Source organism: Sciurus vulgaris (genome assembly GCF_902686455.1).
Source record: "Sciurus vulgaris genome assembly, chromosome: 17".
NCBI lineage: Eukaryota > Metazoa > Chordata > Mammalia > Rodentia > Sciuridae > Sciurus > Sciurus vulgaris.
In genome coordinates this window covers 71,081,890-71,109,609 of record NC_136478.1, presented here as the reverse complement: position 1 = coordinate 71,109,609, position 27,720 = coordinate 71,081,890, and the positions used below count along the sequence as shown (strand labels likewise).

The window sequence follows — 27,720 nt, the reverse complement described above, 5'->3', positions numbered from 1 at the left end:
CTCAGCACTGTGGGAAAGACTGTGCAGCTAGCACCCAGCCGTCCTGATCCAGCCACCTTTGCTGCCTGGACAGTCAGGGTGCAGCCCCAGCTGAGCCAGGTGGCCTGCAGACCTCTGGATGGTCCTTCATTTCCCAGTCTCTGCACTCTGGGTGCTGCCTGTTCTCTGCTGTTCACCTCCTGGCTGCATCTTGAGTTCGTCTCTGGTCATACTGAGCCTGAAACAGCAGGATCCCGAGGCCCACCAGGATCAAGCCAGCCAAGCCCATCCGGATGAGGTTCCCACTGTGTAATCCTGGGGAGGCGAGCCTGGGAATGTGGACACACAGGGCAGAGGTCAGGGCAGACCCAAATCACCCCAGGATCCCCCATGTCCACCCAGGATAGCCACATCTCCTGGCCAGCACTGGACCCTTCGAGTCCAACACGGTGGCTCAGAATTCTCCTACTCCCCTGTCCTGGGGTCTGAGCTGTTCTGTGATGGGCTGATGGTCTTAGTGGCCCCTGAGAACCACAGGAGAGCAGGGGGCCGTGTGAAGCTTGAGGACCCTGTCCTGCCTGGACACACGCCCTGGACTCTTCTCACACAGGATTCTACGGAGCCCCTGAGAGCCCTTCCCTGCTGCTCGGGGTCCCCTCTGCTCCTCTCCCTGGTGCTTCACCCTCACTGTGCTCTGTGAGTTCAGCACAGTGTCTGAGTCACATTGGAGCAAGTTCAGCTGAGCCCCAGAGCTCAGGGCTGGTGGGGAATGTGGCCCATGGTTCAGGGGTTCTCCTGCACTTGGTGCTCTGCCCAGCCTGGGTCTCTGGACTAAGTGGCCACATCCCCTGGAGAGGAGTTTCCATTGAATACCCAGCTGAGGGCCTGTGGTCAGGGGTGAGGGCTGGTCCTCTAACCCACAACCCCTGTGTCAGAGGAGGAGGAGGAAGAGCAGGAGGAAAAGCTGCAGAAAGGCTCTGAGCCTTGGACAGGAACCTCCTGGCCCCTCCCAGTCCCTGGACATTGTGAATGAAGAGAGGCCACTTCACACACAGCATGCTGGGCCTTGGCAGAAGTCACCTGCAGCCCTGTCCATCACACCGCATGGCCTCAGCCCTCTAGGCACAGAGTTATGAGGAAACTGAGGCTCACCCAGGTCCCCAGCAGGAGCAGCAGAGCTGGGGCCTGAGCTGGGGGAGTCTGACTTCCAGTCTCCTTCCCTCCACCAGAGCTCAGCCTGAGCTGCAGGGAAGGAGCCTGGACACCCTGATGTTCCCGAGCCCTCCCTGCACAGGTCACTGTCACTGCACAGAGGGGACAGTGCCTGCAGGTTCAGGTCCTGGGGCTTCCCTGGGTACCTCCTCTCCAGCAGGGCACAGCCAAGGTCAGCACTGAGGGGAACTTGAAGGTCAGGCCAGGCCTCTCCTCTGCACTTGGGGACGCTGAGCCCAAGGGGAGGGGCTGGTCCAGGTCAGCGTGTCCAGAGGAGGCTGCTCCACCCCAGCTCAGCCCTGTGTTGGGACCCCACCTCCTGCCAGAGCCCCTCACTTACCCGTCTGGGGTCCTGGGTGCATGAGGGTGAGGAGCTCCTCCTCAGGGCCTCCTGGGGTGGGTGGGAGGTGAGGGCTGGGCTGCCTGCTCCCCATTCAGCTGGCTGCTCGTTCCCCGGTGGGCCCAGTGTCACCTGTGCCTTGTCCTCACCCTCATGACTCCAGCTCTGAGTCCCTAGAAACTCGGGTTCCCACTCACTCTTGTGTCTAAGCCTGGTACCCTGGATGCAAATCTATCCTTGAGAGTGTGAGGAGGAAGCAGAGATCCTCTGGGAGATACAGAACAGCTGCTGGGGGAGGGGAGGGGAGGTGGAGCCTGGGCCACAGCTGGCAGTGAGGCTCAGTGATCAGCGCTAGGGATCATCCCAAAGGTATGGGCCGGGCCCCAGAGGATCCTGGGTAGGAGGCAACAGGTGGGTGAGGGTGCAGCTGACCCTGGGACCTGTCTTGCTTATCCTCCTGCACCTGCCTGGCCTCCCCAGGACCCTCTGTGCCCACCTCACCTTCTTGACTCCAGTGATGGGGTGGGGGCACATGCTGGAGGACCCGGTGACCCCTCCTCTCTGAGGGGTGGATCCCACTGGCTGACCCTCCCAGGGCCCCTCACTCCCACCCACCCAGAGCTGTCCTGGGCAGGGCCCTGAGTGAACCCCTAGCTCACAGAGGATGGGGTCAGGGGTTACTCACCTGAGACCACCAGGGCCCGGGTGTCACTGGGCTGTGACAGCATGTAGGGGGATGAGCCTTGAGACCCATAGCACCTGTAGGTCCCCGTGAGGGCTGAGGTCACAGCTCTCATGGAGAATTCTGCCTGGAACCCTGGAGCTCTGGACTCTGGTCTCAGACGCAGGGGGGCATCAGCTGCCCCCTCCTTGACCAGAAGGAAGGTGTCCCACTGGATCCATGATTGACACAGCAGGGTCACGATCTCTCCTGAGGACACTGTGGGACCCGGCTGCACTGAGAGGGAGGGTGTGGCAGGGAGCTGTCCTAGAGAGAGGAAGGAGGGGTGAGGGGCCCCAGCTTGTTCTGAGCTGAGACCTCACCAGGGCCTCTCTGAGGACCCTGTGCTCTCTGTCTGGCTCAGGGTCTCTGATCTTCCTCTCCCTGTGCCTCCCTGTCTCTGTCTTCTCTGCCCCTCCCTGACCCTCCTGTCTCTCTCCCTCCTGAGACCCCACACCTCACCCTGCCCATCACTTCCTGAGCCTCCCACACAGGGCTGTGCAGAGTCTGGGTCATTGACTGCACACTCTGGGCTCCTCACCTGTGATCAGGATGTCCAGGGGGTCACTGGGGGCTGACCACTCAGAGGAGAGCCTGTGTCCACCGTAGCATCTGTACCGACCCCCATGGGAGTCACAGGGCCCTGAAGGAAGGTGGTCTGAAACAGCCCAGCCTGGAGCTGCTGGCCAGGGAGCTGTGGGAGGTCCTGTCCCCCCTCCTTGGATAGAGCAAATCTGTCATAGCCACTGTCTGAGCGACATAGGAGGGTCAGGTTCTCTCCAGGGGCCAGGACAGGACCATGCTGGGTCAGGAGGGAGGGCTTCCTGGACAGCCCTGGAGGGAAGAGGATCCTGGGCTGAGGGAGGACCTGCCAGCCCTGCCTCCCCTCCTGCTGCAGGTCACTCCCTCACACCTGGGTCTCTGGCCATGTGGTCCCAGGTTCCCTCATCCTTTCTCTCACCTGGGGCTGTCTAAGATAAAGGTCCCCACAACCTGCTGGATGTCCCTAACTGTGTCAGAAAAGGTGGAGCTTCCTCACCTGAGACCAGGAGCTGCAGGGGGATCACTGGGGGGGCGTGTATTCCAGTAACTGCGGGGTACACATGGGGGGATCTCCTTTAACTGCGGTAAAATGTGAATGTCCACCTGTGGCTGGGGGTCACGGGGCCCACAGGGAACAGGGCCTGGAACTGCCCACTGGAGTCTTGCTATGAGTCCAGAGTCCAGGTGAGCTTGTGTCCTCCTTCCTTAGTGAGAAAAACCTGCCATATCCCTGCCGTGAGCCACACTGGAGGGTCACATTCCCTCCTGAGGTCACCACAGGGCTGGGCAGGGCAGAGAGCCTGGGTTTGCTGTAGAATCCTAGCAGAGAAGGAGGCAGGTGTTAATGGGCTCCCTCCTCCACACCGTCCCCAGCTGGGCTGTGACAGGGACAACTGGGAGCAGACCCCCTTCCTGAGGGCAGAGCCAGGGGCTGGGACCCCACGTGTCCCCTCACCTGTCACCACCAGCTCCAAGGTGTCACTGCGCTCTGACCAGCCAGCAGGGCTGTGATAGTAGCATTGATATCGCCCTGCATAGTGCTCTGTCATGGTTGGGATGGGGAACTTGGCCTTATTCCTGGGCTCCTGTGGGATCTGTCTGTCCCAGGACCCTGATCTTCCATCTTTCTCCAGACGGTACTCCTGGGCCATCAGAGTCCACTCACACCATAACATAACTGGCCTCCTCAAGTGACCACAGAGGCTGGTTCAGCCCACAGGGTGGGCTTGGGGAGGGTCCCTGCAAGGGAATGAGAGGCTGGGTCCCAGCACAGCCCCTCAGATCCCAGCCCTCAGCCCAGCTCCCTCCAGGCTCCCCAGCCTCAGCCCACAGCTGCTGTTCTCCATCCACTGCCCAGGGTGGCTCCTGGTCCCCAGGGAGGAGCAGGACCCGGGTCAGCTGGGGACACTCACCTTGCTGCCCTCGGGTCCCGGGGCCCAGACTCAGCCCTGGAAGAGACTTCCTGTGAGAGGGGAGCCCTGAGGCCTGAGCAGGCCCTCTCCTCCCCAGAGCCTCCTGGGCCCTGTGTCCCCTGATGCCAGGGGCTAGCTGTGGGCTGGGGTCCCTCCAGAACAGGGTGTCCCCTCCCCTTCTTCACATCTCACCAAGGCAGAGCAGGGCCGTGAGGGTGGGGGTCATGTCTTCTCCTCCCCAGTTCCTGGCTGTGCAGATGGAGGAGGTCACAGATTATGGCAGGACAGAGGAACAAAGGGTGTGGCCACATGGAAGCTGGGTTCTGCCTGTCGTGGGGCGTCACAACGAAAGTTTCACAGGAAGGGGAACTGTCGTCCCCTGATATCCTGTCTTTTCCCCAGCACTGTGTGGGGTGGGGCCTGGGCTCCCTGCAGGCAGCTCAGACAGCAATGGTGCCTGTCCTCACCCCTCCACTGTCTGTGTGATCTGTCCTCATCCCTGCAGGGCCAGGAGGCAGCAGCCAGTGCACCTGGTGCCCTCCTGAGCCAGCACTTTCCAGGTGACGGTGACCTGGGACTGGTCCTCCCTTCGCAGGTCTCCATCTGTCCATCTTGGTGCTGGGTTCTTGGGTCTTAGCTGGGGCCATTGGTCTCCCAGCCCTGGACATGCTTTAGGGAAGACGCAGGTCCCCCTCAGGTGGGCACAGAGCAGCAGGCCCTGAGCACCTGGCTGTGCAGTCAGCTGGAGCTCTGCTGGGGGCACAGAGAGGGGCAGGGCCCAGGGAGCTCCTCGCCTCTCCTCCTGGTACTGGTGTGGATTTCCTCTGCTAAATGGTCCCCTTCGGGGCTTCCCCTCTCCTTAGCAGCAGAACCCACCCCTCTCCCTGGGATGGAATCTGAGGCCTCCTGCCTCCTGGGAACCCCTGTCTCCTGGGCAGGGTGCCCCTCGGGGGCCAGGCTCCAGCTCAGTGCCAGCTCATTTCCACTGTGGTGTCGTCCTGCGTAGGGACATCTGGTGTTCCAGACCCAGCGTCCAGTTTGGAGCCTGTTCTCTTCCTCACGACCTGGAGTGTGGGGTCAGCAGTGTCTGGACACGGACAGGCTCAGCCAGCTTGTCCTCCAGGGCTGGAGGCCAGCCTGGGTTTGGGCCGGGAGAGGTTCGTGGTGCTGGGCTGGTGCACACTCCGTGAGGGCCCATCTGCTCTGAGCTCTCAGAGGTTGTCCCTGCCATGTCTGAAATCCACAGCTCTTCCTGTCAAGAGCAGAAGAGGAGCATGGAGGGTTCCCCACATGGAGGAGGAACCACAGGGAAGGATCCTCTGGGGTCTGGGGTCATCAAGGGTCATTGAGGAGAAGGCTCCTGCTCCATGTGAGGGGGAGTGGGCCCAGGGCTCTGGGAGGGGTGGGAGCTGTGCTCTGCTCCAGCCATGTCTGCAGCCAGACCTGGCCAGCTCAGCTGTGTGTGGGGCCCAGGGCAGCCCAGCCACCTCCCTGTGCACCTCCCCTCTCCCCTCCTGTCCTCTCCCCTCCTGTCCTCTCCCCTCCCCTTCCCCTCCTGTACTCTCCTCTCACCTTTCCCCCTCCCCTGGTCTCATCTCCCCTCCCCTCCTCCCCTCCTTTCCTTGTCCCCCATGCCAGGCTGGGGAGGAAACCCGGGGCTCCAACATGCTGAGCAAGTGACCTCCCACTGACCACCCCAGCTTTTCCTCAAAGTTCTGATGTGTCCTGGTTTCATTTTTGTTTGTCCTGAAAGGCTCTCTAATCCCCTTTGATGTCCTCTTTGTCCCAAGGGGGTTCAAGGAAGCCTGCTCTCTCCCCAGTCTGGTGGGCTCTGGTCTCCCTCTCAGGCCCGGTTTCCAGATCCTTCCACTGAGGTCTGAGAAGGTGCCTGATGAGGCCACAGTGTCTTCAATCTGTGGGCCCGTCCTGCGCCTGCCCAGGGGCGCCCTGCGGAGGCCCTGGCTGTGGGGGAGGATGGCTGGCTCTTCCCTCGGCCCAGCTGCTCTCTGGGGTTCCAGCCTCAGGTCCTGTGGGCTCACGGGTCCTGCCTGGATGTGTGTGCAGCCCTCAGGTGGGACCCGGGCACCTCCGTCACCGCCTTTCTCAGCTTCCCTCCCATCTGCCTGGGGATTTTGCATTTTGTACCAGGGTTTGCTCAGGTCGGGGCACTTAGCCACTGAGCCACATCCACAGCCCTTTTTAATTATTATTTAGAGTCAGGGTCTCCCTAAGTTGCCCAGGCTGGCCTTGAACTTCCCCCTCCTGCCTCAGCCTCCCGAGTGCTGGGATCACAGCCTGGACACAGGCCACACCCAGCTCTGTTTCCTTGTGTATCTGAGTGCTGGTGGGGTGGGGGTGTCTCCATGATGTCGCAGGTGGGTGATGGGTTGACGTTTTTATACTACGAAATGTCCTTCTGTGTCTCGAGACGCGTGTTGACTCACAGTCTATTCTGCTGCTGTGAATTGGGTTCCCCAGCTCTCTCTTGGTTTCTGAATATTCTTCCCATTTCACCAGCACCCTCTGCGTTTCCTGAGCTGGGCCCAGGGGCAGGGCCTGCAGTCCTGGCTCCGTGGGAGGGACAGGAGGGAGGACACTGGAGCCCAGGAGTTCAAGGACATCCCGGCAGATTGAGAGACTCTCAGTCAACAATAAATGAACAAGTAAGTGAACAAATCAAGGAAACAAACCAAAGCACCAGGTTAAAGTGCATCTTGCAGACAGTGCGCAGTTGCTACTTGGTTTTCCCACATTTTCTACCGGGGCATTGTGGGTGGACATGTGGTGGGATTTGTGTTACACACTCAAACACGCACACAGTCCAGCAGGATGGCTGGACCTCTGTCCTCCCGTGGTCACCTACTGTCCCTCCTTCTGCCCCTGGTCCCTTTCTCTATTCTGCTGGTCTACTTTCGATTCCATCAGATCCCCCCATTCTTTCCCTTTTCCCTCTGCAGCTTCCACAGGTGAGAGAACACGTACGACCCTTGACCTTGAGTTTAGCTGATTCCACTTGACACCTTGCCCTCTGGCTCCATCCATTTCCTGCAGACGCCACCGTTTCATTCTCTTTATGGCTGAATACGACTCCACTGTGTGGGCACCACGTGCTCTTGGTCCTGTCGTCACTGAAGGACACCAGGCTGCTTCCCTAGTCTGGCTGGTGTGAGTTGTGCTGCTGTCAACCTGGGGTGTGGGTGTGTCAGTGAGGAAGGTGACGTTAATTCTTCAGGGAAATACTGAGGAGTGTGTAGCTGGGTCCCATGGTGGTTCCGTGCCTCGTCCTCTGAGGATCCTCCATACTGATTTCCATGGTGGTTGTACTAACCAAGGTCCCACAAGGGTGTACAGGGCTCCTTTTTCTCCACATCTTGTCCAGCACTTACTATTTTATGTATTGTTGATGAGTGTCATTTTGTCTAATGGGAGATGAAATCTCTGAGTATTTTGATTTTTATTTTCCTATTTGCAAAGGATAATGAATATTTTTTATAAATTTGGTGATCATTGTGTCTTCTTTTGGGAAGTGTTTGGTTTCTTTGCCCATTGATTAACTGGATGGTAATTTTGCTGCTAAATTTTATGAAGACTTTATATGTTCTGGATATTAATCGTCTGTCAGAAGAGTGGTAGCAAAGATTTTTTTCCCATTTCATGCTTCTCTGTTCACATTTTAAATTGCTTCCTTTGCTGTGAAGAAGGATTTAATTTGCTGCCATTCCATTTACCAAGCCTTGACCCTCTTTCATGAGTCTTAGGAGTTCTATGGAGGAGCTCTTGCCTTTGTGTGCTGGAGTGTTGACTCTGTGTCTTCTTCTGTGAGTTGCATTTTTCTGGTCTCATTCTGAGGTCTTTGACCCATTTTGACTTAACCTTTGAACAGGCTGAGTGATGAGGTTCTAATTTCATTCTTCGCAAGTGGATAACCAGTTGTCCCAGCACCATTTGTTACAAAGGCCGTTTTTTCTCCACTGCAGGTTTTGGCCCCTTGTCAAGCATCAGGTGACTGTAGGATGTGGGGTTTTCTCTGTGTCTTCTTTTCTGTCCCCTGGTCTATGTGCCTGTTTTTATGGCAGTCCCATGCAGCTTCATTACTATTGCTCTGTAGTTTAATTTGAAATCAGGAATCGTGGTGTCTCCAATATTTTTTTCCTTGGATTTCATTGGCTGTTGTGGATTTTTTGTTTTTCCAAAAGAATTTTAGAACTCCTCTTTTAAGTTCTGTAAAAAACATTATTGGTATTTTGATGGGAATTGCATCAACTGTTTACATTGCTGTGGGTAGTATGACCATTTTAACAGTATCAATTCTGCTTATCCTTGAACATGGAATATCTTTCCATCCTCTTGCTTCTCCTTCAGGTTCTTTCCTTAAGGTTCTATAGTTTTCATTGTAGAGGTCTTTCACCCCCATGATTAGTTTTGTTGCTAGGTACTGTATGATTTTGAGATGTTTTTGAATAGGATTGTGTTTTTATCACAAATGGGCACTGAATTTTTTGAAAGGCTTTCTCTGCATCCTTTGAGACAACAAAGTGATTTTGTTCTTATATCCATTATGTGGTAAATTACATTTATTGATTTGCATATGTTAAAGCAACCTTGCATTCCTGGGATAAAACATTCTTTTTAATCTGTTCTTGAAATGTTTTCTAATCTTTTATTAAGAAGTTTTGCTCTAAGTTCATGAGAAACATTCATCTGTAGTTCACTTTCCTTGATGTGTCCTTGTGTGGTTGTGATATGTGTGTGATATTGGCCATACAATAAATTCAGAAGTGCTCCATCCCTTTCTAATTCTTGCCATAATTGGAGGAGCACTGAAATCAGTTCTTGTTTAAAGGTCTGGTAGAAGTCAGCTGAGAATCCATCCGGTCCTGTGATTTTCTTTGTTAGAGGGTTTTCTGTACTGCTTCTACTTATTACTGTCTATGGGTCTATTTAGGTTTTCTGTGATTGAACTTTGATAGGTCAGATGTATGTTGAAATAGATCCATTTCTTCTAGGTTTTCCAGTTTATTGGAGTAGAAATCTTCAAAACAGTCCCTAATGATCCTCTCAATTTCTGTGGTAATTTCTCTTGTTTTCATCTCTACATTTTAAAATTTAAGTCTTCACTCTTTTTCTTTTGCTGGGTTTGGCTGAAGTCTCATCAACCTTGTTTGTTTTGGAATGACAGTCTTCATTTCATTGATCCTTTGTATTTTTTCAAAAATATTTTTTGGTTGTCAATGGACCTTTATTTTACTTATATTTGATGCTGAGCATCAAACCCAGTGCCTCACACATGCTAGGCAAGGGTCCTACCACTGAGCTACAATCCCAGCTCTTCATTGTTTTTTACTTCTCAACTGTATTGACTTCAACTCCGATCATAATTATTTTCTTCTTTCTACTGGTGTTGAAATGTATTTGTTCATGTGTTTTAAAGATCTTGATGGGTCATTGGGTAGTTAATTTGGGGCCTTTCTGATCAGTTTTCTGATGTAGGCACTCATGTCATGAGCTTTAATCTTAGATCTGCCTTCATTGTGTCCTAGAGGTTTTGGAATGTTGCTTCAATATTCTTCCTTGAATCTAAGAATTTGAAAATTGCTCCCCTGCTTTCTTTGACCACCCATTCATTGTTCAAACACATATTCTTCAATCTTCATGTTGACATAATTCTGTAGGAATTTTTCACATCGATTTCAATTTCATTGCATTATGATCAGATAAAATGAAAGAATTATATGCATTTTTATTTTTGCTAAGAGTTGCTTTGTGGTCTAAAATATACTCTCTTTTGGAGAAGTTTTCTTGAGTAAGTGTTTTCAAATACTGTTGGATGAAATAATACATAGATGTCCCTCAAGGCCACTGGATTTATAATATTTTTCATGTTCAAAGAGTCTTTACTGACTTTATGTCTGGATGACCTACCTAATGGTAAGAGAGGTGTGCTTAAATCACGCATTCTTATTGCACTAACATCTCTCTGAGTCTATAATTCCACTAGTCTCTCTTTCGTGTAATTGAGGTATGTGGAGGAGGAAAAGTTAACTGCAGGATGAGGATGTTGGTCATTTTTCTATCTATTATCCAAAAAACTTATCAACTCAGGGAACTCACAAGAGCCAATACTCTTTTCATGTGAGAGGGTTGCGACAGGTCCAGCCCTACCAAATGTGGCCTCTTACAACAACAACTCTTCCAACTCTCCTCTGTTTGTTACATACAGGTAAATGGGCAAGGACCGGGAGGAGGTTCTTCTGTGATGGACAGGTTGGGTGTAGCTAGAGGAGCCATTCCCTTAGGGAGAAAATTCTGGAAGGAGACAGGAAACCACTCTCATGCAGTGCCACACACTCTCCAGCAGGTCCTAGAAGCCAGGCCTCTGCTTCCCATGGCTCTTCCTAGTCTGATTCTGCTAAATAAGGACGGCTTCCCACATATGTCAATGTTCGCAGCAGAAATACCTACTGCACTTACATATTTTTCTTGGATTGTTCCTTGATCAGTATGACTCTTTGACTCCTCTGATTAATTCTGATTTGAAGTCTGCTTTGTCACATATGACAGTAGCTACTCCTGCTTATTTTCAGGCTCCATTTACATGGTCTATCAATTTCCATCCTTCCAGTTTCAGCCTGTGGCTGTCTGTGTCTATAATGTGCATACCATGAAAACAACAGAGCGCTGGATCTTCATTTAAATGGATTCTGCACATTTATGTCTCTTAATGGAAACATTGAGACCATTTACACTTAATGTTCTTATAGAGGTGTTTATTAATTGCCACCTTTTTGATTTACTTCTTGTCTAATTTGATCTTGTTCCTCATTTGTTTAGCTACTCTTCAATCAGATTTTTCACTTGTGAGCTCTGGGGATTTTATTCTATTTATTTTGTGTCAAATATGTCTTTGAGTATTTTCTATAATGTCATTTTATTAGTCATGTGTTCTTTTAGTTTTTGCTTGTGTTAGAGAGCTTTCATTTCCCATTTGATTCTGAAGGATGACTTTGCTGGATAAAGAACTGTTTTTTGACATTTACTTTCTTTTGGTGCTCAAAACACATCTTTCAAAGTCCTGCTGGACATTTGCAATTTGTGCTAAGAAATAGGATGTAATTCTGACAGGGTTGAAACAAATGATAGCAGACACTTTTTTTGAGGCTTTTAAAATTCCAGCCTTCCCTGTCTGATTCAAATTTTATTTATACTATGTCAAAGAGAGTTTCTTTTTTGTTGACAGTTATTTCCTTTCAGGGCTCGGAACACATCATTCCAAGTCGTCCTCAATTTTTAAGATTTGTGCTATGAAATAGGAAGTAATCTTGGAGGTTTGCCTCTAAATGTAAAGTGATATTTCACTTTTGAGATTTAAAAATTATATCCTTTTTCTCTGTGTTAGCCATTTTAATCACAATATGACATGTACAGTTCATTTATTAAAAAAGATCTTGTCTATTTAGTGGTCTGAGTGCATAGAGATTCTGGATGTTAACTTCATTCTTCATGGATACCTTCTTCAGGGAAATAATAACAGAAAATTGTTCAAACCTTAAGGATAATGTCTCCATACATCAGCTATATCTATATCTCCTAAGTCAAGAGAAGGCACCCAGACAGTCCATATTTGCCCCAACTTGCTTGTTTTCTGGAGCAGGGATGGATCTGGAGCCTTGTGAATAGAGGCTAGCACTCCACCTCAGAGCTGCATGCTCAGCCCATGTCACATGCATTTGAAAGGGGACATTCCCATGTTCTCCTGTATCATAAGCACTGAGGGCTCCATTGTGTATATCCCCCTAGCAGCCTTCCCTAGTGCACCAAGTGTCATGATCTTATTTCCCTGGGGATTTCATGGGTATCCAGGTGCCCTGACCCTGGACTAAGTGATGGGAGGCTCCATGTAGATCAAGCAGACATTGGATCCTGCACAGTGGTGCTGTGAGCTCCTTCCTCCCACACTCAGCTCAGGCTGCAGCCTCAGGGAGCAGGAGTTGCTGCCGTCTCCTGGTGGAGTGTGTTCCAAGGAAGGAAGAGGCCTCCAGGTGACTTGCTGGTCTCACAGATGGCATTGCATCCAGACCTCTCTGAATTTGAGAGGTCAGATGCTCAGTCACAGCAGTGCCAAAATAATGCAGGGACATGTGTCCCTGTAATCCTCCACCATTGCACATGCCCACTCCCTTGGGGGTCCACCTATATGCCTCAGGGCCACTGAACACAGCCAGCTGAACCCTGCTGGGTGAATCCTGTAGCCCAGCTGGCCTGGCAGCACCTGCTCCACTGTACACAGCTGGTGCTCACTGCTCAGGGATGGCCCCTGGTGGGGGCAGGGGTTTCTCTTGTCCTCATCAGCCTTGGTCTTGGGCAGACCCATTGCCTGGGCTGGAGGGTGGGGCTCGCATGTTTGTGAGCCTCCTCCCATGGCAGCCACACGTACCTCCCATGCTTGGTTGGTTTGGGCAGACTTCCTGTCCCTTCTCCAGAGGATGCCACCTGGAATGCAAACTGAGTTGGATCCTGGTCAACTCAGGATCTGTGTCCTGCACCCCCTCGGGGAGAGTGCCTTGGTAATCCAATGGTAATTCCAGCCAATGTGGCTCATCACCTGGACCTGCAGGGCGTCTGTGGCTCTCTCCCAGGTGATTAAGACTTTGTCTCCAGGAGAAGGGTCTGGACCAGAACAGATGCCAGGCCACCGTAGTGGCAGGCAACTGTCTCGTCCAGCGAGTAATGAAGACTCGGCTCTCAAATGAAGTTTTAAGGTCTTTATTTTTATGGCAGAGCTTCTGAGCCAAGTGCCTGGTTCTTCCTCCTCCTCCACCACCGCCGTCTTCTTCTTCTTCCCTTGTCGCGCAGCTCTCTCTCTCCTTCTCTTGTCGCGCAGCTCTCTCTCTCTCTCCTTCTTCCCTTGTCGCGCAGCTCTCTCTCTCCTTCTTCCCTTGTCGCGCAGCTCTCTCTCTCCTTCTTCCCTTGTCGCGCAGCTCTCTCTCTCCTTCTTCCCTTGTCGCGCAGCTCTCTCTCTCCTTCTTCCCTTGTCGCGCAGCTCTCTCTCTCCTCTTGTCGCGCAGCTCTCTCTCTCCTTCTTCCCTTGTCGCGCAGCTCTCTCTCTCCTTCTTCCCTTGTCGCGCAGCTCTCTCTCTCCTTCTTCCCTTGTCGCGCAGCTCTCTCTCTCCTTCTTCCCTTGTCGCGCAGCTCTCTCTCTCCTTCTTCCCTTGTCGCGCAGCTCTCTCTCTCCTTCTTCCTTGTCGCGCAGCTCTCTCTCTCCTTCTTCCCTTGTCGCGCAGCTCTCTCTCTCCTTCTTCCCTTGTCGCGCAGCTCTCTCTCTCCTTCTTCCCTTGTCGCGCAGCTCTCTCTCTCCTTCTTCCCTTGTCGTGCAGCTCTCTCTCTCCTTCTTCCCTTGTCGCGCAGCTCTCTCTCTCCTTCTTCCCTTGTCGCGCAGCTCTCTCTCTCCTTCTTCCCTTGTCGCGCAGCTCTCTCTCTCCTTCTTCCCTTGTCGCGCAGCTCTCTCTCTCCTTCTTCCCTTGTCGCGCAGCTCTCTCTCTCCTTCTTCCCTTGTCGCGCAGCTCTCTCTCTCCTTCTTCCCTTGTCGCGCAGCTCTCTCTCTCCTTCTTCCCTTGTCGCGCAGCTCTCTCTCTCCTTCTTCCCTTGTCGCGCAGCTCTCTCTCTCCTTCTTCCCTTGTCGCGCAGCTCTCTCTCTCCTTCTTCCCTTGTCGCGCAGCTCTCTCTCTCCTTCTTCCCTTGTCGCGCAGCTCTCTCTCTCCTTCTTCCCTTGTCGCGCAGCTCTCTCTCTCCTTCTTCCCTTGTCGCGCAGCTCTCTCTCTCCTTCTTCCCTTGTCGCGCAGCTCTCTCTCTCCTTCTTCCCTTGTCGCGCAGCTCTCTCTCTCCTTCTTCCCTTGTCGCGCAGCTCTCTCTCTCCTTCTTCCCTTGTCGCGCAGCTCTCTCTCTCCTTCTTCCCTTGTCGCGCAGCTCTCTCTCTCCTTCTTCCCTTGTCGCGCAGCTCTCTCTCTCCTTCTTCCCTTGTCGCGCAGGCTCTCTCTCTCCTTCTTCCCTTGTCGCGCAGCTCTCTCTCTCCTTCTCCCTTGTCCGCGCAGCTCTCTCTCTCCTTCTTCCCTTGTCGCGCAGCTCTCTCTCTCCTTCTTCCCTTGTCGCGCAGCTCTCTCTCTCCTTCTTCCCTTGTCGCGCAGCTCTCTCTCTCCTTCTTCCCTTGTCGCGCAGCTCTCTCTCTCCTTCTTCCCTTGTCGCGCAGCTCTCTCTCTCTCCTTCTTCCCTTGTCGCGCAGCTCTCTCTCTCCTTCTTCCCTTGTCGCGCAGCTCTCTCTCTCCTTCTTCCCTTGTCGCGCAGCTCTCTCTCTCCTTCTTCCCTTGTCGCGCAGCTCTCTCTCTCCTTCTTCCTTGTCGCGCAGCTCTCTCTCTCCTTCTTCCCTTGTCGCGCAGCTCTCTCTCTCCTTCTTCCCTTGTCGCGCAGCTCTCTCTCTCCTTCTTCCCTTGTCGCGCAGCTCTCTCTCTCCTTCTTCCCTTGTCGCGCAGCTCTCTCTCTCCTTCTTCCCTTGTCGCGCAGCTCTCTCTCTCCTTCTTCCCTCGTCGCGCAGCTCTCTCTCTCCTTCTTCCCTTGTCGCGCAGCTCTCTCTCTCCTTCTCTTGTCGCGCAGCTCTCTCTCTCCTTCTTCCCTTGTCGCGCAGCTCTCTCTCTCCTTCTTCCCTTGTCGCGCAGCTCTCTCTCTCCTTCTTCCCTTGTCGCGCAGCTCTCTCTCTCCTTCTTCCCTTGTCGCGCAGCTCTCTCTCTCCTTCTCTTGTCGCGCAGCTCTCTCTCTCCTTCTTCTCTTGTCGCGCAGCTCTCTCTCTCCTTCTTCCCTTGTCGCGCAGCTCTCTCTCTCCTTCTTCTCTTGTCGCGCAGCTCTCTCTCTCCTTCTCTTGTCGCGCAGCTCTCTCTCTCCTTCTCCTGTCGCGCAGCTCTCTCTCTCCTTCTTCTCCTGTCGCGCAGCTCTCTCTCTCCTTCTTCCCTTGTCGCGCAGCTCTCTCTCTCCTTCTTCCCTTGTCGCGCAGCTCTCTCTCTCCTTCTTCCCTTGTCGCGCAGCTCTCTCTCCTTCTTCCCTTGTCGCGCAGCTCTCTCTCTCCTTCTCTTGTCGCGCAGCTCTCTCTCTCCTTCTTCTCTTGTCGCGCAGCTCTCTCTCTCCTTCTTCCCTTGTCGCGCAGCTCTCTCTCTCCTTCTTCCCTTGTCGCGCAGCTCTCTCTCTCCTTCTTCCCTTGTCGCGCAGCTCTCTCTCTCCTTCTCGTCGCGCAGCTCTCTCTCTCCTTCTTCCCTTGTCGCGCAGCTCTCTCTCTCCTTCTTCCCTTGTCGCGCAGCTCTCTCTCTCCTTCTCTTGTCGCGCAGCTCTCTCTCTCCTTCTTCCCTTGTCGCGCAGCTCTCTCTCTCCTTCTTCCCTTGTCGCGCAGCTCTCTCTCTCCTTCTTCCCTTGTCGCGCAGCTCTCTCTCTCCTTCTTCCCTTGTCGCGCAGCTCTCTCTCTCCTTCTTCCCTTGTCGTGCAGCTCTCTCTCTCCTTCTTCCCTTGTCACGCAGCTCTCTCTCTCCTTCTTCCCTTGTCGCGCAGCTCTCTCTCTCCTTCTTCCCTTGTCGCGCAGCTCTCTCTCTCCTTCTTCCCTTGTCGCGCAGCTCTCTCTCTCCTTCTTCCCTTGTCACGCAGCTCTCTCTCTCCTTCTTCTCTTGTCGCGCAGCTCTCTCTCTCCTTCTTTTCTCTCATGCAGCTGCCACTTCTCTCTTCTTCCTCTCTCGTCGCGCCGCGGCCGCCTCTCCTCTCCTCTCATCCCGCAGCTGCCTGCCTGCCTTCCTTGCCTGCCTCCGCTGCACAAAGTACGCAGCTTTATGGGATATAACAGCCAGTCACCTTAACGGGTCAGGCGTTTGGCTCGTGGAGACGTAATGGTGGGTAATGAGGACATGTACTGATCACGAGCTAAGCACAGATGCGGAGGAGATCAGTCAGCCAATAGAAAGCACTTGCAGCTGGGCTTCTTGGCGCCATAGGGCGAGGCCAGCCACCACTGCGGGCCCTACAGGGCAGCAGCCTCCAGCAGGCAACCAGGTAAGCCCCCTAAGTGCGGGTTCTCACCTCCTCACCTCCCTTGGTGTAGAAACCCTTCAGAGCTCATGGACAGGAGCATGGGCGTGAATGAAGCTGCTCTCAGTCTGAGGCCCCAGGTGCTCCTGTCCCTTCAGATGTCAGCTAACCTTGACCCCTGTGGCATCATCACAGATTCAGCTGGCTTGTCCCAAGAGTGTTTGGCTGATGCTCATCCTGCTGTGCTGGTGCAGGAACATGTCACAGTGAGACCACAGCATCCACTGAGGTGCAGGGTTCCTCTGTGTTTCCTGCTAGTGGTGATGGTGGACAGATTTAGAAGATAGAGTCCCGGTCTGTATTTGTCAACTGTGAGGTAAGAGCTGTCATTTTTGGAAAGACACCTAGAATAGCTTTAGGATCTCTCCTGGAGAGGAGATTTGGAAAGCAGCGCTGTCTCCAGAATAACAGCAGGGTCAGTGGGATCTGAGGCCACATGGTAAGAGGTGCTGGTCCCAGGTCGCTCAGGCATGAGGCATCTCATGAGTCAAGGTGGCTCGTGGCAGGTGGTTCATGACGAACACACAAACAACCAAACTTTACCCCAAAATGGTCATGTGCTACATGTACGTGTAGAAAACCATTTATATGCAGTTGCTGGTCTGTTAAATTCCTTGTCTTAAAAACCCATCAGAACTTGTGAGCAGTGAACACTGCACTCTCCTGAGCTGGATAGAAGTGTTGCTGCCCATCCTGCCTATGACAATGTGGATCCTGGTTCCATGACAGTGCAGCCTCAAGGGTCTGTGATCACCCTGTGTCCTAGAGACCATCCCATCTACCATGATCCTCATACATTGGTCTTCCCGTCTGTACCATGCCTGAGAGTTCATTCCCTCTGCTGGAGGACCCCATGCAGCAAAGAAGGAGCAGGGTGCTCATACTGCCTGGGAATGCAGGGGGGCTGGTTCCACAGTGTCACACAGAGGGGCCATCCTGGTGGATGGGTCAGGGCAGGTCAGTGGTATCAGTATCAATGTATCAATACCTCAACACAGGGGAGAAGATCACAAGTGTTTTCAAAAGACAGGCTGAGTGTCTGTGTCTCATGAGCTCACCACCCTGTTTTATCTTTCTGACACATACAAGAAAAGTTATTCAAGACCACCACACTGAAAAAACCCAAGATGACTGGGCGAAATCAAGGAAGACTTAAATAAATGAAGATGTATACCATGTCCATGGATGGAAGCAGTCACCATTGCTAAGGTGCGTGACAGGACCATCACCGTGTCCTCCAGAGGTCTGGACTCATCATATGTCAGTTACAACATGCCAAAGGGCCTATATTTCACAACTAGGAAGAGAATCCTGAGGAGGAAGGCAGGCTGCATCTCCCAGGGCTGAACCTGGGAGGGAGCAGATTCTCCCTACAGCCCATGGACAGGGAGTCCTGCTGACCCTGACTTCCACTCAGTGACAACAGCCATCCTCTGCCCTCTAGAGCTGAATGACCACAAGCAAACCAACCAGAGCATCATGTGTGTCTGCACGCACCCAGTGTGTGGGGATCTGCTGCAGCAGCTGGGAGCAGCTCCCAGAGGGTCAGTGAACACAGCCCCTGCTCTTCACAAGGACCTGCATCCTGTGAGTCTTTTCTGGCCATGTGTTGACAACTGCTGTCCTGTAGTGGGTGCAGGAGGGCATGATGGACGTGAAGCTCTTTCCCTGGGGCAGGAGGCTATGGTGGATTCCATGCTGGTCTGCCCTGTCCATGGGAACCTGTGCTGATCCCGGGCTCTCCTGCAAGGTCCCCTGCCTCCCCCTGCCTCCCAGCAGCCCCTGCTGGCAGAGGGCCTGGCTGCCCTCTCCCTCTGCAGCGTGTCAGGCAGGTCCTGGCTGCAACCTGGCCCTGGGCACCGGGCAGCTGGAAGTGCTGCTTCTCCCTGTTCCCTGGTGTTTGTGGTGATTGTGGCCCATGCTGTAAGGTTCCCTGCAATTCACTGGACATTGAAGGACCAGGTTTATAAATAAATGATGTTTAGATATTTTCCCCAATTATTTTTGTTTGATATGATTCTTTTCTCCTTCTTTTTGCCTTTCTCAAAGAGTGATTTGCTGTTTTGATGATGCTAAATTCAATCATTGATTTTTTTTCTGTCTTTCTCTTTTTCTTCCTGTAATTTGGTGCTTCTCAACTGTACAGAGTGGCCAGTTTCATTGTGGCTTGTCAGTACATGCATGTGACACCACTGGGTGATTTCACTGACCACAACATTCCCTCTTCCCTTGCCCATCTACTTCCTCCCCTGCCGTGAATTCCCTTATTCTTTTTTCTTTTCTTTCTTTTTTTTTTACTGTGTGTGTTTGTATGTGGTAGCATGGATTGAAACCAGGTTGCTTAACCACTGAGCCACATCTCTATCCCACTTTATTTTTTTATTTAGAGACAGGGTCTTGCTAAGTTGCTAGGGCCTGGCCTCTGTAATTCATGGAGGCTGACTTTGAACTTGTGATCCTCCTTCCTCAACCTCCCGCACCTCTGGGGTTACTGGAGGGTTCTCCTCCTTTATTTTATTTCAACAGCTCTTTTCTTGGTCTTTTCTCCCCGTTTTCCTTCTAGCTTCCTAATTTGTATGAGAACAGGCATTTGAATTTTTGAGTCTGGCTTTTATCACTTAATGTGATGCTCTTACAAGCTGTCCACTGTCCAGCAAGTGACATGATTTCATCTTTATTTATGGCACATAAACTCCACTGTGTAGATACACGGAATTATTTTGGTCCATTCGTCTGTGGATTAACACCCAGGGTGTCGTGCACACCTGGTGTGCCTGTGTCTCTGACATGCCGAACTTAGTGTTTGGTAAGTGCTGAGGGGTGGGTCAGCTGGAGGGGGAGAGGATCCTGCATCTGACTTCAGTGTGGCTGAGTTAATTACACTCCATGGACAGAGTGTAAGCACCCAGGTATGTTCCTGGTTTGAGATTTCACTGGAAGCTCCCTTGGATCTATAGATGCGTCCGTTCCTGAGCTTGGTCAGTTTGGGGCAGTTTTACCCCCAGTCCCCCATATTGGTCACTTGCCTTGTGATTCTCTCCTCTTGCCTGTTGGCGTAGGGATTTCAGGTCAGTCCTTGTACAGAGGAGCAAAGTTCCTTTGAGTGAAGCAAGCTCCTCAGGACAAATGACGCTCTGTTTGAATGGCTTTGAAATGCTCTGCGACTCCTCTGTCCTTGAGGCCTGGAGACACGACCTTATTATAATAACCTTTGGTACTAGTGGACTCTGAGAGGCAAGCAGGTTATGTGATCTGCACGTGTGCAAAGCTTACTGCACCCTGTAACCTAGGTCACTTGATATGAGCCTGGAATAGATGAGCAGGGACCCTCTGGACTTGTTGTCGGGAGAAGGGGATAGCTTGCTGCCTGGAACAGACTTGATGTATGTCACTTACTAGTTGGCACAGACCCCACTGGTAAGCCATGGGGAATTCCTTGTCTGACGCTCAACATTGTCATCAGGCTGAACTTTCTTATTTGCTTTATAAGGCTAAACATAGTGTGTGTAAGGCTGATCGCGCTGCTTTGTGGTCTGAAATAGATCCCTGCTGTCCACTGTATCCAGAGATTGGGAAGATTTGGATCCAGAGATCCAAAGATTGGGAAGGCATAGGTAAAAAACTGCATGAGGAGCTGAGGGCTCCTGTAACTGTGGTACATGCTTCGTATTTGTGTGGAGACGCTATCTCAAAAGTAGTAGTTTTTGACAGAGCCAAAAACTTCCCTGGTGGTCTCTAAGACTGAAGTTTCTTCTCAGCCCTCTCCTCGTATTCCAAATCCTCCCCCTCCTCCTTTTCCTCCTCCTCCTCCCCCTCCCCCTCCTCCTCCTCCTCCTCCTCCTCCTCCTCCTCCTCCTCCTCCTCCTCCTCCTCCAGTCCAGTCTCATTTATTTGAATGTCTCAAGCCGGCAGAGGCAGGGAGAAACTCAGATCTCGGCTGTCTGCCCATTAGATTAAACGGTGCTAATCAGTCAGAATGTGAACAATTGCCTTTTGCTCTGTTTAAAGTGGAATTAATCATAATTTCACTCTTAATATGATAGAGGGGCTGGGAATGGGTTTATGCCTTGGCTCCTACTGATTGGAAAGCATTGGTGAAGATGGCTACATCTCCTGCCCCAAAATATAGTGCTTTTTACAAGAATACTCTGATTTAGCCTGTGTTTAAGCTGATGATAATGTTCAAGGAAATGTTAATACTGGGTATGATGACGTGTTTGGCATGGGGCAAAGAGGGACATTACAACAACAAGCTAAGTTGCCCGCAGGCGCCATTGTTCAGAAGAGAACCTTAGTTTGTAAAGCATGGAGGAGCATCCCAGACACTCGGGGTCCTTCCTAGTCCCCTGCTGTAATTCAACAAGCCTCGGGGGAGCCTTTCATTGATTTTCTTAACCATTGACTAAAGCTACTGAAAGACAAGTAGACAGGTTGGAGGCTGCCAATATTCTGACCAAACAACTGGCTTATGAAAATGCCAACCAAGTTTGTAAGGAGTAATGAAATCTATGTACTGTAAAGTGGGTACTGCGCTGTCTGATTTAATAAGGGCATGTCAAAATGTTGGAACTGAAAGCCATAGAGCTGCTTTACTTTTGCTGCTCCAAAGCCCTCAGATGAACTTTGTCACCATTGTAAAAACCTGGTCATCTTCAAAAGGACTAAGATTTAAAGAAAGGGCCCCCAAAACGGCTCAATCAGAAATGTCCAATCTGTCATCAAGGATTTCACTGGGCTAGTCAAAGCAGATCTAACACAGGCATGTCAGGAAACCCAATCACGGGTCACCTCCCGACCCAGGGCGAAAGGAGGAGGAACCCTTTCCTGTGCAGTGTGCTTCACAGATGTTCCCAGGTCACAGAAGCTCTGACACAAACCCCCTCAGGCCACTAGAGGGCGCACAGGAACAGATCTGATTACTACTGAGGATGCTCACTGCGTCTCCCTGGGAAGAGTGTAAGATCGTACCCACGTTCAAAGACCTCTACCTAAGGGTACCTTTTGTTTAATTTTGCCCCACTCCCACAGTGGTAAAGAAGGAAAATTCATAATTCCTGGAGCGATTGGTTCTGATTATGCTGGTGTAATATACATTCAAGTTTGGTCTCATATGTCCTTAAATCTCCCCAAAGGACCTCATAGCTCAATTGACCGTGATTCCTTATATTACTGCCCAAGAGCCCCTAAAGGAAAGAGGGAATGCAGGAGTTGGCTCCACCATTATTGGAGCTTGTTTATCTATTACTGAAAATAGACCAAAATGAAGCCTTTGTTTAAACGAATAGTCAATCACAGGCTAACTGCACTGATGCTGATGTTATAGTTACACCTCTCTCAAAGTGGCCTCGTGCCTGGCCCTTACAGAGGGCCACCTGGGATCGGGGCACAGGAGGCACCAGTGCACGGCTGTCCACAAGCTCTCTGTGCTTGCGTTGCTCCTCCCCTTCCACACACAGCAAGTTATCACTCACATTCAGCTGTACATTATGGCATTTCCCTGTGCTGTGTGGGGCAGAGACATCTTGCACAAGTTACAAACGTCTATGGAGTCGCCCCTTTCTTGTAGGGGCCTCTGTGAAATTGAGCACCTTACCATTAACGTGGAAGGTCACCACTCCTGTCTGGGTAGAACGGTGGCCACTGTCTGAGGAGAAGGTGGCAGCCCCAGAGGCCCTCACTCCAGAACAGTTACAATTGGGTCGTGTTGAACCTTCTGCCAGTCCATGGAATACACCCTGTTTATCATAAAGAGGGAATCAGGGAAATGAGAGTGTTACAAGATTTAACAGAAATCAATGAGTGCCTTCAACCTATGGGTCCACTTCCACGTGGATTGCCTAGCCCTGATGTAGTCCCTCAAGATTCGTCCTTATTTGTAACAGACCTCAAAGACTGTTTCTGTACTATTCCTCTCTGTCCTCATGGTCGGGAAGAGTCTGCCTTCACAGTTGCTGTTTTCAATCATCATGAGCCTGCTGACAGATATCAGTGGAAAATTCTTCCTTCAGTTACGTTCAATAGCCCCACATTATGTCAGCATTTTGTGAATAAGGCTCTTCAGCCGTTCTGACAATTATTCCCACATATTCTTTTTATCATTATATGCATGATATTTTGAATACTGGGCCAGTACTTACAAAAGGTACTTTAACTGCATTATAACACACACTTTTACAAACTGGCCTCCATGTGGCCACAGAAAAAATTCAACAACTCCCTATTGACTATTTAGGACAGGAGATACGGCAATGTTTTTCCATTCCTAATATTCCAAAATTGACTCTTCCTTCCGATTTTTCCTTAGTTCATTTACAGCAATTTTTAGGACATTTAAATTGGGCTCTACCATATATTTCTTTATCTACTGATACGTTGTCACCTTTTCTGCAGCTGTTGGAAGAGCAACATTGGGTTGGGGATACAGCTCACTTGGGGGATGCTCGCCTTGCAACACAGGGCCCTGGGTTCAATGTCCAGCACTGCAAAAAAAGAAAAAAAAAAAAGAAAAAGCAACATAATCCCACCAGGTTTTTCCCAGTTACCTTCTGCACTGACTGCAGGAGTTAATGAGAAATATCTACAACCCTTATAGACAGACTCCCAACACTCAATGTTCCTTTATCTCTAATTACATTTACAGGAAAGCCTTATGTCTTTGCTGCAGCTGTTGCCATTCGTAACCACAACTTGTATAAACAGAGTGGTTATATTCTCCTCGCTTTTCAGGAAGAAATATTCTTCCTTATGCTGAAAAGTATGCTCGATTTATCTCAGTTGGTCACAATCGTATTTTATCTCTTTCAGGAACGGACATTCATGTACTTTGTCTTACTCATGGAGAGACTTCACATTTACAGTATTTACAATTTCCTTCGTATTATCAGGCTGTCTTCACTGATTCTTTTGCTCCTATTGCTTCCCATGCACGTCTGGGTGAACGCCCTTCTTGTTGCGTCTAGTCTCTCATGCCGCTTCTATAATCTCCTCCATTCCAGTTCCAGCAAGATCACTGTTTATACCGATGGAGGAAAACAACGGGCTGTGGTATCTATATTCACTGATAAGAAATGGACCGATTATTGCACATTGCCTCAAGCTTCCCCTCAGCAGCAGAATTAGCTAGTAGTTTCCCACTGCCCGAAACATCATTGCAGATTCTCAGAATTTAGGCAAACCGAGGCCTCACATTTCCTCTGCAGTTCTGTCACCTCACTTGGACTCTAATCTGCTATCCCTGTTGATCACTCTCCAATCTCTGTTTCAGGGCCCTACAGCTGCAGCATTTCCTGTCACACAGGCAGCCACACGAAGATTCCCGGACCACTCACTGAAGGAAATGCTCATGCTGATGCTGCTGTAAAATCGCTTTATCCTCTCTTTCCAGATGCTGTGGAATCACACAATTTTTTTTTATCAAAATGCTCGCTCCTTAATGAAGACCTTTCTATTTCCTCTCAACGGCCCGTTTCATCATTAATATTGCCCCCGTTGCACACCCTTTCCTTCCCCTACTTGGAAAACTGAACCCTCGAGGTTTACACTCTCGTGCCCTTGGGCAGATGGATGTGACTCACTTTCCTCCCTTCTACCCCTTTTCTTCTTGACATGGTACCGTAGATACACCCCCAGGTCTTATATGGGCCCATGCACATCGTTCAGAGAAGGCCTCAGCCTGTATCTCTCACGTGCTCCTTTCCATTGCCACCATGGGTACACCTCATCTTTAAAAACTGGCAATGTCCCTGCCTATACTTCTCGTGCCTTTGCTCAGTTTAGTAATCAATGGAATATGATTCTAACCCATGGAATTCCTCACAATCCTACTGGACAGGCCTTAGTCAAATGTGCACATCGCACACTAAAAACATTCCTTTGAAAACAAAATCAAAACAGGGTTCCTGGCCTTGCTGATGTTAACAATGCTCTCAATATGGCCTTGTTCACAACAAGTGCTCTTAATGTATGTTATGAAGAGAATACACCTCTCTAGTCCTCTGCCTTGGACAGGCACTTTACCCCTAAGGAACCACTACCAAAGATTCATGTAAAATACCAAGTTCCACCAGATCCAATATTGTGGGACCCCACAACTTTGATTACTTGGGGGAGGGGATATGCTGCTGTGCTTGCTCCTACAGGTTCTGTCTGAATTTCTGCCAGATGTGTGAGACCTGTCAATCATCATGAGTTGGCATTGAAGATTTCACAATCCGATTCCCAAATTCCATTTGACCCTGGATGAAATGGACCCTGATTCAAAGAAGGAAGCTCCAACAAGAGCAAGAGGCCCAAGAGAACCTCTTTCTTCTAGTCATCTAGTGACTTGCAGGGATATAAAGGGTTTAATAACATCTGCTCTACAATTGCTAGTCCAGATGGGTTCAGAATGCACCCAAAACTTGGTTACAGCTCTGTTTTCCAAACTTACCCAAAATTCTATAACTATGCTGGCTATTATTGTGTTATTTCTGTCATTGTATCCTTGTTGGTGGTGCCTCCATACTTAGCGGAAATTGTTAATTCTTCTGAAATTTGTATCATCAAGTTATTCTTGATACAGGGCTGCTATTGATTATTTGCTGTTGTTACAACATATATGGGATACCAAGATTTTAACAACATGTGTTGTTTCAATTTAAGTAGTGATCGTAACCCCATTCAAAGGAACTGGATCATCTAAAAACATTGTGAAGAAGGTAAAACAAGATGATGGAGGTTGAGATTTATTAGGTTGGTTAACCTCATGGCTACCAAATTCTACCTGGGTCTAATAGCTTTTCATTGAAGGAGGTTCATTGATTCTGGCCTTAGCGTGCTGTGCTTGTTTTTGCCAATGGCTGCTTGCTTTCTCCCTCCACCTTCCTTAAACAGAAGACAAGTCATGTCTACTCAAAAGACCACACAAAACAAAACAGGGGAGTTGTAGGGATTTCAGGTCAGTCAATGTACAGACGAGCGCAAGTCCCTCAAGTCCAGCAAAGTCCTCAGGACAAAAGGTGCTCTGTTTGAGTGGCTTAGAGTTGCTCCATGACCCCTCGGTCCTTGAGGCCTGGAGACACTACCTTATTATAATAACCTTTGGTACTAGTGGACTCTGAGAGGCAAGCAGGTTATGTGATCTGCACGTGTGCAAAGCTTACTGCACCCTGTAACCTAGGTCACTTGATATGAGCCTGGAGTAGACTATACACTGGACTGGCTTTCCCTCGAGAGCCTCTTCTTGCTGTGCGCCATCCTGTGTGCTTGTCCCTTTCTGAGCTCTCCCCTTAACCCTTATGGCTGGACCCCAGTTAACCTTTACCTGTAGGTGACTTAGAGACTAAACTGCTCAACGTGGCCCAGTCTGCTACCTGTTATGGTGACTGGGAATCAGGCGACTCTCAGCAGGTCTCAGCTGCTCCTGGCCCTGCATGTCAGGCCCCTGGCTCGCTGTGACTCCTATCTGAGTGTCCCTGGGCTGCCTTGTGCCTGCTGAGGTCCCCTTGTCCCCCTCCTGGAAGTGTGGGTCTGAGTGGTGTCCTGGGCTAGTGGAAGGACAGGGCGTGTAGACTCTGGGCTCAGCAGGAGGCCCCTGTCCCTGGGAGGAAGGAGGTGTGACTGTCCCCTGTCTGAGCTTGAGGACTTTCATCTGGGTATAGGTCACACCTGGGGGCTTCAGATGCAGTCCCCTGGAGTGAGGGCAGAGTGGTGACAGGGGTGAGGGTAGAGTCTGGGACCAGGGACCTGGAGGGGACAGGATCCACATGGCCATCCTGGAGCCAGACATCTCCCTGTGATGTGACCACATGACCAGGAATGGCCCTGACTCAGGGATGAAGGAGACGCCCCTCCACACCTTGTCGGGAGGAGAGGACTGGCTACCTCTTGGTCTGTGGCAGCCTAGGGGGACGTGATGGAGGGGACAGCGCCTGCAGGTTCAGGTCCTGGACTTCCCTGGATGTTTCCTCTCCAGCAGGGGACAGCCAAGGTCAGCACTGAGGGGAACTTGAAAGTCAGGGCCAGGCCTGTCCTGCCCATCTTTCTCCAGACTGTACTCCTGGGCCTCCTGTGTCCCCTCACACCAGAGAGTCACTGGATTCCCCTGGGTGACCACAGAGCCTGGCTCAGCCCACAGGGTGGGCTTGGGGAGGGTCCCTGCAAGGGAATGAGAGGCTGGGTCCCAGCACAGCCCCTCAGATCCCAGCCCTCAGCCCAGCTCCCTCCAGGCTCCCCAGCCTCAGCCCACAGCTGCTGTTCTCCATCCACTGCCCAGGGTGGCTCCTGGTCCCCAGGGAGGAGCAGGACCTGGGCCAGCTGGGGACACTCACCTTGCTGCCCTCGGGTCCCGGGGCCCAGACTCAGCCCTGGAAGAGAATTCCTGTGAGAGGGGAGCCCTGAGGCCTGAGCAGGCCCTCTCCTCCCCAGAGCCTCCTGGGACTGTGTCCCCTGATGGCCAGGGCTGGCTGTGGGCTGAGGTCCCTCCCAGAACAGGGTGTCCCTCCCCTTCTCCACATCTCACCAAGGCAGAGCAGGGCCGTGAGGGTGGGGGTCATGGCGTGTCCTCCCCAGGTCCTGGCTGTGCAGATGGAGGAGGTCACAGGTTACGGGAGGAGAGACACACACAGGGTGTGGGCACATGCAGGCTGGGTTCTGTCTGTCATGGGGTGTCACACAGCAGCCCACAGGAAGGGGAACTTAGCTCCCCCTGAGATCCTGGCTCTTGTTCCCAGGACTGTGTGGGGTGGGCCTGGGCTCCCTGCAGGCAGCTCAGACAGCAATGGAGCCTGTCCTCATCCCTCCAGGGCCAGGAGGCAGCAGCCAGTGCACCTGGTGCCCTCCTGAGCCAGCCCCTTCCAGGTGAGTGTGACCTGGGCTGGTCCTCCCTTCCTCGTGTCTCCGTGGGGCTCTTTCAGCCCTTCCTAGGCACAGGGGTCTGGGGTCTTGTAGACCAGTCATCTCCAGCCCTGAGATGCTTTGGGGAAGATGTAGTTTCCCTCTTCAGGTTGGGAGCAGCAGAACCTGAGCTCCTGGTGTTTCCTCAGCCTGGGCCGGGGGGTGGGGTGTGGGGCACAGAGAGACCCTGGGGACCAGGGAAGTCTCCCAGCCGGTCCTGGTCTGCAGTGTGGGTTTCTCTCTGCTCCGCAGTTCCCCATGTGAACTTCCCTTCTTGTTTTATAGCAAAGCATCCAACTTTCTCCTCCCATGCCTTCTACCTCTCTTCCCTTCAGTACAGCAATATGACTTGACATCTGCCACCGTGTTCCTCTGTGTTCCTCTTTCTGTTCCTCCTCCTGGCCCCTGATCCCTCTTTGCACTCTGCTGACCTTATTTCAATTTCCTTGAGGTCGACTCCATTCTTTCCCTTTTCCCTCTGCGGCTTCCACAGGTGAGAGAACACGTACGACCCTTGACCTCCTGAGTTT

The 27,720-nt window shown here is 51.5% G+C and overlaps 1 pseudogene across 1 annotated transcript; it reads right to left on the bottom strand.

The window, feature by feature from the left end:
* Positions 1–1,508: 1,508 nt before the first annotated feature.
* On the bottom strand, positions 1,509–26,915 carry LOC306648289 (leukocyte immunoglobulin-like receptor subfamily A member 6; annotated as a pseudogene). Its single transcript, XR_013766955.1, has 8 exons — positions 26,817–26,915; positions 26,626–26,661; positions 26,355–26,452; positions 3,751–3,937; positions 3,292–3,614; positions 2,794–3,086; positions 2,217–2,519; positions 1,509–1,582 (listed from the first exon to the last, which is right to left on the bottom strand). The product of XR_013766955.1 is annotated as a leukocyte immunoglobulin-like receptor subfamily A member 6 (transcript).
* Between the last annotated feature and the right edge of the window lie 805 nt (positions 26,916–27,720).